Below are 16,668 nucleotides of genomic sequence, written 5' to 3' on the forward strand. Positions count from 1 at the left end.
TGACTTTGATGGAAAAGGAGCTACCATGTAGCCTCTACTCATCTACACTTCTTCATTGCTTATTCAGTCCTCTGCTCATGTCAGTCTGAGGTCTGCTTTCACATACTCCTGAAATATTCACTATGGAACCACATGGCCTCTAGGTTGCTAAATTTGGTAGATCCTTCACTGCTCTTTTAAATACCTTTAAAGTGTCCTTCAATTTACATCTGTAATACAACTGCTTTCATTCTGTTCTTGGAATTCCTTTAAGCAAATTATACAAATAGCCTCAAACTGTTTTCCTGCTACTATTCTTGTCACCTCCAGTCTGTCCTGCAAACTCTTGCCAGAGTAATTTTTGAAAACATGTTTGATCATTTCAGTACTCATTAAAAACCTTTGATGTTTTAAGGATAAAATGTAAGCCTTTCTGGTCAATATAGTCTTTTAGTATCCGACCCTTTTCTTATATCTTCAATCTTATCTCCCTCTATATCACATTATACACCAGCACAGGTGTGCCAAGCTGTCAGTTCTATACATTTGTATATCCTGTTTACACTGTCTTAGAGTGTCCCTCTGCTCTTTCTATGCCTCGTTAACTCCTATATATTGCTGAGGATTCAGGTAAACGTTCACCTTTTTTGAGAAGTCTTAATCTCTGTCTGTCCCTATAATCCATGTAAGAAGTGCTTCTCTGGGCTTCCAAGGTGTCTTGTGCATACTTCCATCACAGCATTTATTTCTGTGTATTTGTTTGTTTAAATGTTTTTTTTTTTTTTTGGCTGCACCATTTGACATGCAGGGTCTTAGTTCCCCAACCAGGGATTGAACCCAGTCCCCCTGCATTGGGAGTGCGAGTCTTAACCACTGCACCTCCAGGCAAGTCCCTGTTTAAATTTTTTTCAGTAGACGGCAGAGATCACACTTTTTGATTTTTGTGTTCTTCAGTCAGTTCGTAGGACTTGGTCATATATAGCAGGCACAGGCACAGAGAGGAATATGGCATAATTATTTAAATTAGTGAATCAAACAAAGGCTGAGTTTATTGCCCTCTAATATGAAATTATGACTAGTTTATTATTTATTATCTGTTTCTAGAGGATGATCATAGTAAAGATTGATTTGTCAGCATTTTAGTTTATTAAGACAAACTTTTTTCCTCAACTCCAACCTCTTTTGTATATGTGCCGCTTCTTAAACTGCCTGCAAATTTATGGCGCTCTGCTGCTTAATAACCTACAGCAATTCTTAGTTGCTACGTAGCTTTTCAGCTTCTGTAGTTACTATATGCACAGTTTAATCAAATCTCTCTCATATTATGAGCCAGCATGAACCTCTGACACAGAAATAGAATTTATTTGGATGTATGGTATATCACTTAGGATCAAGTTCAGCAACATTTAACTAAAACTCAATAGTTTTATTTTTGTTTTGCAGCACGCGGGCCTCTCCCTGTTGTGGCCTCTCCTGTTGCGGAGCACAGGCTCCGGACACACAGGCCCTGCGGCCATGGCTCACGGGCGCAGCCGCTCCATGGCATGTGGGATGTGGGATCTTCCCGGTCCAGGGTACGAACCCTTGTCCCCCTCATCGGCAGGCGGACTCTCAACCACTGCGCCACCAGGGAAGCCCAAACTCAATAGTTTAGAATGAGAGAAGAATATTTCTCCCTCATGTTAAAGAGCTTCATTTATGGGCTGCTTAAAACAGATATGGTGGTTCCACAAAATCATTAGGGACCCAGCCTCTTCAGTTCATGACTCCCTCATTCCTAGGCGTGGCCCTAGGCAGTTACTAGAATACTACCTATCACAGGCGTCTTCTAGACTGAAGGATGGAGGAAGGACACAAGAAGACAAGAAGGGCATGGTCGCTCCCTCAAGGAATCCTCCTGGAGGACCATAGTATATTTTCAACTTGCTAGAACTTAACATGAAATGCAAAAAGGTTCTGTCCAACTTGATAAAAATCCTACTAATTATGTGGCTTGAGGAAGTTACTTTATCTCTTTAAGATTCATTTTCTTCTGTTTTAAAATGTTAACAACAATGCCCATCTTATAGAAATTTTGTAAATATAAGTATGCATTTGAAGGTCTAGTATAGTTACAGGCACATGGCAACCTCCCAATAAATAGTAGTTGCTGTTATTGTTATTGTAGAAGAGACTGTTGAGATCCAGAGGTATGTAGCTTCTCCAAAGCCCCAGAGCTAGTAATGATTAAACCAGTACTCCAATCCAGACCTGACTCTGAGATCTCTGTTCTTACAAATATAGTGAAATATGGTAGGGACTACAACTAAGAGTTCCTGTTTTCCAGTTCAACCCTCTTTGTCCTGAATCATGAGATCCTTTTAATCTGAGTTTTTAGGATCACTGAAGATAGCATTAAAACAGAAAGATCTAGTTTCTATGGTTTGATTCATCCAAATACTTGCCTTGCTTTCCACTTATTTTTGTGGAGACTTGGATGAAATCAACAGCATTAATTGAGTGTGTAATTCTGGAACCATCTAAGAAAGCTAAAATCATTTAAAATTAGTTGGGATTTAGTAACTAGGTTGAACTTTGCCTTTGTAAAGCAGTTTCCAGCTGACTCACTGCAGCTGCAACAATTGACATCATTTTGTGCCTTTCCTGCACAGACTAATTTGGCAAGCAGCACTCCCAGTGGAGTGGGTTTCAGAGCCTCAGTGAATTTTAGGGCTGGAATGGACTTTAAAGGTCATGAAGTCCAAACCTAAATGTAATGATTGAATTGGATTACATCAACCTCACCAAGTGGTTTTCTAACCCACACTTATCGGATAAGTCCAGTGACAAAAAATAGTGAAGATGTCCATGTGGGCTGAGTTGTATAACCCATGCTATATTTGAATAGCTCTGACTTCCTTATATTGAGCTGAAACATGTACTCTTATCCTTAGCCAACAGTACTAGTTCTATCCTTGGTACAAATATAGTCCTTTTGGGAACCATATAATCTTTCAAATGTTTGAAGACCACTGCCTCACCTCATTGTTAGACTTTTCTCACTGCTAAATACCTCGATTCCTTTAACGTTTTCTCATTCAGCATGACTTTAATTCCCTTCACGATCCTGAGCTCACAGATAAATCAGCTTTAGTTTGGCGAGATTCTTCTTAAAGTATTACCCTCTTATTCCAGGAATGAATGAAATTCTGCAGTCATAGATTGAGGGAATTGCCTAATCAAACTGTCCTGGTGAAGGAAGAAGGGAGTTTCTTGAAAAATTATGGAGAGTGGTGGGAAGTTAGGAAATGATTAAACTGTTGAGGCTTTGCTGGTCCTCCTACAACCAAACCAATGTGGCATATTAATCTCCCTCCATGAAAAGCTCAAAAGCATGAAAAAGTCATGGTGTTCCTTAAGCACATGGTTAGTTGGGTTATTTATCATGACAGTTTAGACTCCATCTGCTTTATTTTATTCTTATGGATACTTTATTTTAGTGGTGAGTGATATCATTAAGATGAAAAGGATGGCTATATGAATGGATGTGTAGACAACTTAGGAAGACATGATGGTTGTCCTTCAATACACATCCATATAAAGCAAAAAAAAAAAAAGTCATTATTTCTGAATCTAAGTTTCAAGTTCTGTATGGAGTTAAAGTGACAGTTTCAAGTCATTCAGTAACATACATGTGCCTTTAGTAATGTCAGAAATCTTGCTCTGCTCCTGAGGAAAGAACCCTTCCCTGAATTAGGACTTTGAAACTTTGTAACATCCCTGTCTACGACTAAACAGCTGTATATTATTTGAGAAAAAAAATCACTCACCATCTCTGTTTAAGAAATATGTGAAAATAAGCCCTTCATTGTGTAACAAGTATGTAGTGAGAGCAAAATGATATATTTTCTTTAATTCAACTAGAATTTATGGAATGATTTTCATATTTTACTCCATGTTCTGAGAACTGAAGATTAAGTAGGGGAGAAGTTGAACAAGGTCTGTGTCCTCATATAGCTTATATTTTTATAATAAAACTTTGGATCAAACAGTTTTATGGGCCTTGCAATACAAGGTACTTTAAAATAGTTTTGAGTACTTAACTTTTTTTCGTTTGCATTGGTGTTGTCATTTCTTTCTAGTACACACCATTGTAAAGTAATTATACACCACTAAAGATGTTTTTTTAAAAAAACCCTTGTTTTAAACTAGATTTTATTCCAAATTTAAAAAAATCACACATAGCTTTTCTTTTTCTATATAAAGAAGAAAAATAACTTACATTAAAGTTTAAATTTTACTCTAATGATAGAGATTCTTTTGCCTTGCTTTACAGTCATTCACAATGTTTAACTGATACTAATTACTTAAAATATTGCATCTTTCTCATATTCTTTCCAGAAGAGATATGCTAACATTCTTAAAATATATCATAATTTAAAGAGCTATAGGGCAACATTGATTATGAAAGTCTCGTGGATCTGGAGGCCTAATATTGCCAAAATTGACCTATTTTTTAACTTAAAATCTTGGAATAACTCTTATTAAGGAAGAGCCATAAGTAAATTATTTCCCCTTTTTTCTTTATTGATTTCCTGGCAAATAAAACATGCAATCTTTAACCTATGGAATTTGTATATTTCCTTTGTAAAAATAGAATTTTGTGTTTGGAAATGAAACTTCATTTTTATTGAATCATGTTTTTTGTATATTTACAACTTTGAGAGTTTTGAAAGTTTTTAATACAACAGTGTATAACGTCCTTGAGCTTATCTAAGTTCTGAAAATCATTTACTAGTTAGAGATATCCTGGAATGGAGATTTTTATTGGGTTAAAGTATATCATCTTAATTCTTAAATATTTTCTTTAACATAAAAGAGCATTATTAGTGTTACTTTCATATTGTATCTGACAGGATAAAATTTTAATATATTAACACTGTGTTTTACCCAGGAATTTATGCTACCTAGAACTACATTCCCCTTTGTCCCATGTGGGGTTATGAGACACCCACTGCCTCAAAGAGAGTCACTGTAGATTTTGAAAATATGAAGCCTCTTTAGAGATGTTAAAACATGGTACTTTTGACCTTCAGATACTTAAGCCCAAGAACTCTGGGCATAAAGTTCATGCCATAAACAATATATTTGAAAAAAAATTCAGTATCAATTCCTTCTTGCCTCCCTCCCTCCCAGATCAAATAAAAATTCTGTTGCCTGTTGGAGAACAGAGTGGGAGTAGTTGAAGGGAGGACCACTTAGGGGTGTGTATGTGTGCATGTGTTTAGAAAAGGGACATTTGCCTTGATCCTCTTCTTCACACTAGCCAAACTACCAACATGGTTTTGGTCTCTTTCCTTTACCACACATAATGTGACAGTAGATAGTAGAGTAGATATGAATACTCGGTATGTCTAGGGAAGTCAGCCTGAGACAGCCTTAGAATTTCAAATGGTTTCTGTATGTCCAAAAGGATCAGACGTAGCTAAGAGAAAGCACAACTCAAGAAGCCTTGTATTCAGGAATGTGAGATCTACATTAAATGGGTTGGACAAGAAATGAATGAAGACAATGTGAAATCAGGAATAGGGGCCTGTCACCAATTTGTGTGGATTGAAGATTTAGTATAGGCTAAGATAATAGCTATCAATAGCTAACATTTATTGTTTACTTGACAGATGCTAAGTATTCTAAGCATTTTCTGTGTACTTTCTCACAGATACTTCACAACAACACTGTTATGTAGGCTACACTTTATTATTTCTATTTTACCAAAGAGGAATCTGAAGTATGGAGGCATTAAGCCACTTGACTACACTCTTAACCACTATATCTACTGCTTCCTCATGAGGGGATGTACACCTTGGTGAGAATGTGATAACAACCTAGGATTAGATGTCTCCCAACAAACCCCAGATTTATATGACTCTAAACTTCATAGAGCATTGTCTCAAGCCAGTGTGGCTCTGAAATGATGGAAACTGTCTACATAGAAAATATTAAGTTATGGAAAATGAAAGTTATGTTTTTTGGATGCCTGATTTTATGACCAAAGTTTCATATCTATTATATACTGATGCAAAAATGAGGCAGAAACACTAGCAAAACAAACCAAAACTAATGACCTAGTAAAAGATCACGAACTCCAGGGTCTCTTTCAGTATTTCTTGAAAGAGAACATCCTTCAATGTACTCTTTAGAGAATGCTCCCAGAATATAGTGAAGTTTCTACAATAGTTTCCCATATAAAAAGGCACTCACAGAAGTGTCTTGATAATTGTTATTTACAATGCTTTCTTTCACCCAGAACAATCTCTTTAATCATACCTACATATAAACTTGAATTTTGAATACTACCTGTTTTATGAACTAAAGATTAAATTCCACTGAAATTAAACATCCAATTTTTTTTTTTTTTTTTTTTTTTTTGCTGTACGTGGGCCTCTCACTGCTGTGGCCTCTCCCGTTGTGGAGCACAGGCTCCAGACGCGCAGGCTCAGCGGCCATGGCCCACGGGCCCAGCCGCTCCGCGGCACATGGGATCCTCCCGGACCGGGGCATGAACCCGTGTCCCCTGCATCGGCAGGCGGACTCCCAACCACTGTGCCACCAGGGAAGCCCTAAACATCCAATTTTATATCAGATTTTCATTTGGTTACAGTTATAAATCCAGTTTTTCTAGGTTTGATATAGGCTTGTTTCATTTATAAACCTTAGTCATTTAATTTATTTTAGATTTAAAAAGAAGTATATTACTGTTTAGAAGGTTGAGGATTATATAGGCCTGGTCATTGAAAGTGTAAAAATCAGATGACTTTTGGGTTTTGGTAAACTTAAGAATCTTAAAGATATGAATGTATTTTGACATGATAGAATGTACTTTCCTTTTTTTTACATGAAAATATGTATATTAATATATTTTAGAGGGAAGCTTGAGATTAAGAATTTACCTGTATAATTATTCAAATTAAAAAATAAACAAGAAAAAATACCTATTATAAGAGCAAATGAACAAAGTAAATGATTTCTATTTTTTAATTAACAAGGGCAAAACAAATAATGAAAAATGAGCTCTCTATAAATTGACAGTGTTTTACTGTTTAAAAAAATGGTCTCATTTTTAGCAGTATTAGTGAAACAAAGACTTTGAGAATATAATTGTTATGTTTTCAAAGTTAAAGAAACATTTATTAAAAGAACTATTTGGGGGCTTCCCTTGTGGTGCAGTGGTTGAGAGTCCGCCTGCCGATGCAGGGGACACGGGTTCGTGCCCCGGTCCGGGAGGATCCCACATGCCGCGGAGCGGCTGCGCCCGTGAGCCATGGCCGCTGAGCCTGCGCGTCTGGAGCCTGTGCTCCGCAACGGGAGAGGCCACAACAGTGAGAGGCCCGCGTACCGCAAAAAAAAAAAAACAAACAGAAAAAAAACAAAAAACTATTTGATGCGTTAAATATTATAATCCAGACCTTTTGAATTTCTGAATTATGAATCAATTTCAGGGTAAGTAAAAGTATAGAGACTAATATTCAGAATATGCAGACTAATGAAGGGAACACAGCCCAAATCAATCATTCAGTCATTCCATTGAATGAGTGCCTTAATTGAATGCCTGTTGTATGGTAGGCTAGTCAAGGGCACAAACTGAAATGGTAAGCAGTGATCAGAAATGTATCAGAAAATAGAAGCTTTTTATTGTTAATTGTTAGTGATGTATAGAACTGGTATTTAAGTTTGTTCCTGGAAATACATTCATAGGTTGTCTCTTTCAGGCTTCTAAATAATATTCAGCACTTCTCTTTAAATTTACTAAATTGCCTGTAGGAATCATTTGTAGGAATGATTGTCTCTTTCCAAAGCTCTTTTGGAGTGGTTGGGCACTGGAAGACTCCACCTCATTATATCAGAAAACCACAGGACGGTTTTATTATTGTAAGATCCAAATTGTAGCCCCACTTTATCAATTTTGGCATCACTTTTCTATAGCATCAATATCATTCTTGAAATAATTTTAGAGGATTAGTAAAAAAGAGAAACATTTGATATTTACACAAATGTGAATTATAGTGTTCTACTGTCACCTTAGAAATGTTTTGCTTCTTAGTAATTTTGCAATGTAAACAAACATTACAAAATACTTTTTCTAGTAAAATTTCCTATGGTAGAATTTCATATGTCATATTAGACTCTTTTCATGTCTATTTGAATAAAAATAGGGCACATTAAGTGTAATTATACATTTTAAACTGATTATATCTTGAGAAGGTCAGAACTATTTTTGCTTTTGCTCAAGGTAATGTCATTACATATACCTTCACAGAGAACAAATACCCACACTGGAGTTTATTTAAATGAACTTTTTTTTCCCTCTCTTATTACAGCAAATTGAGAAAATGAGCAGGAATGTAGTGTCTTTCTTGTAAAGTAATGAAAGACTCTACAGACCCCAGTTCAGCATTGACAACAACAGCATTTTACCAGTTGGATTATTTCTAGTCAACAAAGAAACAAGCAAACAAGTGAAAATATCTAGACTGTTGGGATTGGACATATTATTAGTAAATTTATAACATCTGTGGACTATGAGATTTCCCCTGATGTGGCATAATTTAGAATTTAAAATGTTTGCTTTTGTTTGTTAGGAGATTTATATTGGATTTTGCCACCTCACTTTACCAAGATCATCTGGATTTTTCTGCCCAGGTCCACTCAAATAACAAAAATAAATAGAGGATTTTTAAAATTTCCTATAATAGAATTGTGTTTGGAAATACGTTGGCAGGCAACATGATATAATGAGGTAATGTGGCTGTATTTCCTGATATCATGCTAGCTACAATATTACAGGTGAGGATGTCAGTGATGTACCTCCCCACCCCCTCACATATAATTCTGAAAGGAAGTGGATTATGAAATTTCTGTAACATTATATCTTTCCATTGTCAGTCTCAGTCTAGACCAACAGGAAATATCCTTTTTGGTGAATTCTTCTATATTGCTGTAAAATAAGGGGAGAAATGTTATCTATCTCACAATACAAACACTCTCATACAATTGCAGTGCATTTTCCCTTGTCAACAATACATGACATAACGAAATGCTTTTCTATAGGACGTAGTAGAGTAAAATGTAAACTTTTGTGAAATATGTAAAAGAAAAAAAATCACTGGCAGAGTTGTCTGTAGCTAAATTTCAAATTCTGTTGTAGTTACCATAGGGAGCAAAGAAGCATACAACCCTGTTGATAAGGTCCATTTTCATTTATTTATTCAACAAATATTTTATAGTATTTATTATGTCCTAGTCACTTTATAAGTATTGGGACATATGCAGAGACAAATAATACACTATAGGGCAGTCCCTATCCTGTAGTGGAGGAAGAAGGCAAAGAAACGATATGCGGTACGGCTATGCTGGGGAGGTGTGTGTTGTGGAAATATATGGAGGCAGGAGTATTCATTCTCTATGACAAAGATTTCTGTCACTGAAGTGACACTGGAGTTAGCGCTTGGACGATGCATTACAGACACTATAAAGTATACTGGAAAAGTTATTTCATATAGATGGACAACTCCATTTTAAAAAAAGAAAGCACTAAATGTGAATATGCACGGTGTATTCAGGGAATGACAGACAGTTAAGAGATAAGTGTTCCAGAGAAAAATGCCTATTGGAGCTGTTTTTTTTTTTTTTTTTTTCTTCTTCTGGGATCATCTACCTGTGGATAGCATCCTTTTTTTTTCTTTTGCGGTACGCGGGCCTCTCACTGTTGTGGCCTCTCCCGTTGCGGAGCACAACAGGCTCCGGACGCGCAGGCTCAGCGGCCATGGCTCACAGGCCCAGCTGCTCCGCGGCATGTGGGATCTTCCCAGACCGGGGCACGAACCAGTGTCCCCTGCATCGGCAGGCGGACTCTCAACAACTGCGCCACCAGGGAAGCCCATAGCATCCTTTTTTTTTTTTTTTTTTTTTTTTTTTTTTGCTGTACGCGGGCCTCTCACTGCTGTGGCCTCTCCCGTTGCGGGGCACAGGCTCCGGACACACAGGCTCCGCGGCCATGGCTCGCGGGCCCAGCCGCTCCGCGGCATGTGGGATCTTCCGGGATCGGGGCACGAACCCGTGTCCCCTGCATCGGCAGGCGGACTCTCAACCACTGCGCCACCAGGGAAGCCCCATAGCATCCTTTTTGAGAAAACTATTTTGGTGATTGCTGAATTTCTCCATTTCTGGGTCCTACTTTAAAATTAACGATAGTATTAACTTATTTAGGGGAAAGCACATCTATTAATTAATAGTCTTAAGGAATTAGCATATTTTATAAGGATATTTTATTTTATATTCTAGTATTTTAAAATACTAGGGAGAGAGTGACTTTAAAGATCAGTTAAAAATGGAACATTTTGATAACTGCCATTTATTTGGACTCAATAGGTAGAAACTTATTAGATTCAATAAGAGTAGTGCAAATGGGGCATGAAGGCTTCTGTATATATGTAGAATTGGAGATGCCTTCACTTTCTATTTGATGAAATTGAATTTCTCAAAATGAACTCTATATCTTTTTAATTCAAAGATTTTCAGCAAGTAGGAGGGAGATGTCCTATAATTTATGAAGATAGTTTTTCTATTATTATTTTTTATTAGCTCTCGGCTCTAGCAACCGCTTTTTTTCCCAGCCATCTTGCTGCTGGTGATCCATATAAGGCAAGCTGTCTTTCATTTTCATCTTCCTTAGCACAGCTGGTGCTTACACTACTCAACATCCATTGAGTCATTTCCTGCTGATAAATGTCTATATGTAATCACGATTGTCACCTATGTATGTGATACAAAACTGTCCTCTCTTTTTAAACCAAGATAGCATTTGTACCAGCCTCTAATCTTATATACCACTTTCTCCTCTTTCAGAACCAAGCTGGCAATTCGCATCTTGAATAGCTTTAAAATTGCTCATAGCAATCAATGACAACTGAGGCATCACTAAAGAATTTCTTTTATCTCCAAGCTCCAATTTAGATCTGTCATTAAGCTTGAGTAAGCTTGAACTGTCAGAGCATTTTCTCTCATCACATGCTCTAAGCACAAAAAGTCAACTTCAAAATCAAATTTGTTCTATCTCTTACTATCCTTTGTAATGGTTTCGTGTGAACAATAAACTTCACTGAAATAGTACTGTCAATCTTTAGTAACTCAGATAACTGGCTTTAAAAAATAGTGAGATGCTGCCAAAACTCAAATATGATATATGGTAAATCACTCCCTCACATTAGTTGGTTTTGTTGTGTTTTAAGGGGGATGCATTGTGATATGGGGGGAAGAACCCTTGACAGTAAGGACATATGGAATTTGTTTCCTTCTTTTGCTTTAAAGATTGTGTAATCTTTGGAAAGTCACTTTCCTACTCTTAAGCCTTAGTTTCTATGTCTGTAACATGAGGTGGGTTTTTTAAATGAATTCTAAGGTTCCGTCCATTTCTAACATTGACCTCTTAATACATTTGAATTTCCATCATGTGATATTCTTCTTCAAGAAATGGATTAGAAACAGTTCTCATCAAGAACTGGAAATCAGAAATTAATTATCAAGTTATAATCCAAACCTAATTGCAAAAATGCTTCAGCTTCATCTTTTGGACCAAATCGATATTTTGTTTGGGTTCTGTTGGTGAACAGTAGCTGTCTTTTAAAGATCACAGCTTCTATCTTGGAAATCTTTTCCACTGACAAATCCTTCAGCCTCACCCACATATTTAAATGTACTTTGATCTTTCTTTGTTTTGCAGATTTCATTATGAAACAGTCTGTGTGAACATTAGAGTTGCCATACTGAAACTAAAGACCACAAAAATCTGGCAAAGTTTGCAGCAGCTCAAATATATTTATAGAGTCCTCGTTCAAAATTAGACTGATTTTTTTTTTTTTTTTTTTTTGCGGTACGCGGGCCTCTCACTGTTGTGGCCTCTCCTGTTGCGGAGCACAGGCTCCGGACGTGCAGGCTTAGCGGCCATGGCTCACGGGCCCAGCCACTCCATGGCATGTGGGATCCTTCCGGACCGGGGTACGAACCTGTGTCCCCTGCATCGGCAGGCGGAATCTCAAGCACTGCGCCACCAGGGAAGCCCCTAGACTGATTAGTTTTTAATCATTTCTTCACAAGCTCCAAATTAGCTTGTCATATTTCTTCTCTTGCCCATTAAGGAAAGAAGGTTGTTTTTAATACACTTTCTTTCTTCCTTTATAAGTACTGTAGTTTTCAAATTAAATTATTTTTTCTTATCTATTTTCCTGTAAAGATGTAGCCTTAATGGGAGTATAATCCAGGTCATTTTTGCATGATGCACTAGAGTGAGAAAAGAATTTGGTGATCTTTTTAACCCTTAAAAAGTAATATCTTAATGCAAGTATTCTAGCAGATAATCACTAAGTCAAAGTTACCATTCTGTGATTTTTTTTTCTTTCCTTTTCAGTACCAAGTCTTGATTGTGGCATTCCTATACTTTAGCCCAGAATCCATATCTCTTAGTGTACTTGGAGCTCTCTCATCACTCACCTCTCATTGATATCATTCATCGATATTTCTTAACTTGACTAAGTAATTGAAATTAGACTCTGATACGAATCTTCTTTGCAATTTTGGCCACATTTCCTTGCTCCTGATCAAAATATGTGTAGTTCCTTAGGGAATTATTTGTTAATGGCCAACCAATTTTTTAGGCTATTTTATCCTAGAGTGTTAATGGCTAATAGCAGTTCAGGAATGAGCCATCTCTGATAACAACAGCATTTCAGTAGCAATGCCTTAACCAGATGGATTGAGGATCTAAGGCACTGTGGCAGAGAAATTTAGGCATAGATTTATGGTAAGTTCCAGCTTTCCATGATCCTTTATAATCTTTTGACACAGATGGATGCTTGCTTACCTTTTCTCATACTTACTAGTGTTTTAAAAATGATATTTCTTTTGTAAGTAAGCACCATCCATTTCTTTTAGAGGCACACCCGTCTACAGAGTGATTTTTAGACTTGTGAGGAAGTTGTTAACCTACAAAATTGTTTTGGTATCAAAAGGAAAGTACCAGATACTTTTTCTGTCTCTAATATATCAACCTGCTTTCAGATTTAGGGACTGGACATAGGCATATATTGACCTACAGATCTTTTATCTTTATACATTTATATGCTATTACTTTCTCCTTGTATGTGAATCTTAACACTTCACGAAAATAGCATCTAACTTTTATTTAATACCTTTCTTAATATATACTGCTAGTTTATGATTGCTTAATATTTAATAGTATGTAATGCTAGGTTATGATTGCTTAATATTTAATACTAGCTTATGATTTATTTTTCTGTATACTGTATGATATAATAAAAGATGACTTATATTTGCTTTATCTTATGTCAAATAATTTACTATATTTCATCAATCTAAGGTGACATCAGTTGTTAGATGCACCATTATTATGTATCACTAATAAAAAAAGAAAAGTATTTGTTCAGTTGTGAAATGCCACTGAATCTAAGTTTTATACAAACGTAGAAATGTTAGAATATGAAAATATGTGCATCTTAGAGTCAAGGGAATATGGTAACAGGACTATCCTAAACAGTAATTAAACTTCTGTCTAAAACATTTGAAATACTTTTAACCGTATGGTTTTTACAAAATCTTTATAGTATACAGTAGGACAAAACTGTTTCCTTTTTAGGGATGCTGGGGAAATTAAGCAAGCTTGTGAAATAGAAAGAGAAAAACCTTTCAATCTGCATTAACAGTATGAACTAGAAGCCTTTCAAACTGCATTTTCTTACATTCTCTTAATTTCTGTTTGTGGAGTATTGGAAATGTTTGAAATTGGATTCTGTACTGGAAATATGTTCATATTCACCTTTGTTGACACTGAGGCAGGCGTATTTTAATATTTAATATGCAACTGAGAATATACTTCATTTGGACTTATATCTTTTATAGTAATATACACATTCACATTCCAATAAGGATTCTTTCCTTGGCCTTTCACTATACTACATATTACTATATATTAACTTTGAGAAATTCTTTGTAAGATACTAGTGGTATTAGTATTATTATTAGTTTGCACTGAATGATTCTACTGTTCTGGCTTATTAGCATATTCATATATCACTCCCAAACTAGAGACAAGAAGAATTCAGTGACACAGAACAAATCTTTGTAAAGGGAATCTAAACAGAGGGAGAAACAATATTTATCTACATGGGGAATTTCTGAAATGTGTGTTATTAAAAAAGTTAATTCCCCTTCTGAATAAATGATATTTGATTTTCATAATAGCATACTAGTTTGAACAGCTGCACAAAACTGCTCAAATGAAATTAAAAAAATAAAGTTTCAGATCCAAATTTTACTTTCAGATTAACAGGTGCAGAAGATACCAGGATATATACTTCTTTTCGGAGGAAGCATTTTGTTTGGGATACATAAATGCATGTAGTAGTAGTCAACACTTTTATAAGGTTTTCACATATGTTAGATTAAAATGATTAAGAGAGGAAAATGTAGCCCTTCTGACTGGGCAGTATGTAACAAGCAAGTCACTGGACAAATTAGTTTACCAGACAGGTGATCCAGTGCTGTCAGAGCAGAATTTCATATTTCTATATGTGTGAGTGTGTTTTAAACAGAAGTTGATTGTTGAAGCTAATTGTTGAAGAGAATAAAACTCTAGTGAGTATTGTTTGTCTTTCCTGTGTAGAGAAGGGAAATAGAACCATTTGGGAGATGATTTGGCTCTAAAGTTAAGAATTTCTTCTTGAGGGGCTTCCCTGGTGGCGCAGTGGTTGAGAGTCTGCCTGCTGATGCAGGGTTCGTGCCCTGGTCTGGGAGGATCGAGCGGCTGGGCCTGTGAGCCATGGCCGCGGAGCCTGTGCATCCGGAGCCTGTGCTCCGCAACGGGAGAGGCCACAACAGTGAGAAGCCCGCATACCACCAAAAAAAAAAAAAAAAAAAGAATTTCTTCTTGAATTCAGCTATTGATTCTTGGCTTCTGTAAAATGGTAATAGTACTGTATATGTAATTTGTTACTAAGGATCATTGTTTAGTGTATGTAATAATACATATAACAGTATAACAATAATATCTTTATTATACATAATACAATTAAATGCATTTTAAATATAATGTAAAATGAGTTAAATAGATTGCTTTAAAGATGTAAATTAGTTTTATCGTATTTTCATCTATAAATACTTACATTTTGTCATTATTTAAAGTCTGTTTAAAAGTTTATGAATTATACAAAACCTTGGTTTCATTCTGGTTGTCTTTTTGTGCTTTGTTTCTTAAAAGTTAATGAAAGGGACCAAGCAAAACATGAAACAATCCCCTGAATCAGTTGACTCTTCTGCCCTACTCTGCCTAACAATTTGATAAGTGTTTGAGGTAATACTCTTTTTTTCCTGTGTTACCTCACCTTGTTTCTCTGTGCTTGGCAGTATTCTTAGATAATTTTTTCTTTCCTTCTCTCATTCACTTATTCATCTTTTCAGCAAATATTTATCAGATAGTACTATATGTCAGCCACTGTGCTTGACTCCAAGGATACAGAAATGAACAAGGCAGACACCAACCCTGCTCTCATGAACTTTCTGTTTTGTGGAAAAGAGAGTCAACTAAATAGTTTAATTCCAGAGTAGGTGAAAAATGCAGTGATAGGAGATTATGCTGTGCTGTGGGAGTACGTAACACAAGAGACACCTAACAGCTTCTAGAATTTGGGAAAAGCTTTGGTTTTTGTTCACATCCCCAAATTATTTGATCCTCAGTAAGTTTATATTTGGTTAGACATTTCTGATTGTATTAGTTTCCTATAGTTGTTATGACGAATTGCCACTAATTTATTGGCTTAAAGCAACAGAACTGTATCACTTACAGTTCTAGAGGCCAGAAGATCAAAATGAGCCCCCCAAACTGGGCCAAAACTAAAGTACCAACAAGGTTATACTTCCTAGACAGGCTCTATAGGAGAATCTGTTTTCCTTGCTTTTCTATCTTCTAGCGATGCACTCCCTGTATTTTTTGGCCTATGGTCCCTTCCTCCATCTTTAAAGCCATGGTAACATCACTTTCTCTTCTGTAGTAAACTCCCTCTGCCTCCTTCATATAAGGACACTGGTGATTACATTTAGGGTCTATCTGGATAATCCAAGATAATCTCACTAATTTAAGATGCTTAACTTAATCACATCTGCAAAGTTCCTTTTGCCATATAAAATAACATTCACAGGTTCTTAGGATTAGGACATGGATATTTTGGGAGCTATTATTCAGCCTACCACACTGGCCCATCAAAAATTAGTATTCATAAATAATTGTCTGCATATGTAATCTAAGAGAGATGATATAAATTATATGATCAGATATTTTATACTTACTTTTGGAAAAGAAGGCCATTCTTTATGAGGTACTAAATCTTTATGCTTTTAGTTAAGAAATAAAATTATAGTGCATAATATTGTAAGGTAATTTGTATGTAACTCAAGAAAACTGGCCTACATTTGTATAACTACTGCAGGTATAGTGATAGTATGTGGACAGGATTTGAACTTCTGAATCTCCTACTTGTCTCATACAGCAGTTTGTAGCCCTCCATGCCCATCTTAACCTGAGTATCATGTACACAGATATATCATTTCATGAAAAGAAAAAGAATTAATTACTCAGTTGGCTTT

Source organism: Mesoplodon mirus, assembly GCF_964341445.2.
Source record: "Mesoplodon mirus genome assembly, chromosome: 4".
In the NCBI taxonomy this organism is placed as follows: domain Eukaryota; kingdom Metazoa; phylum Chordata; class Mammalia; order Artiodactyla; family Ziphiidae; genus Mesoplodon; species Mesoplodon mirus.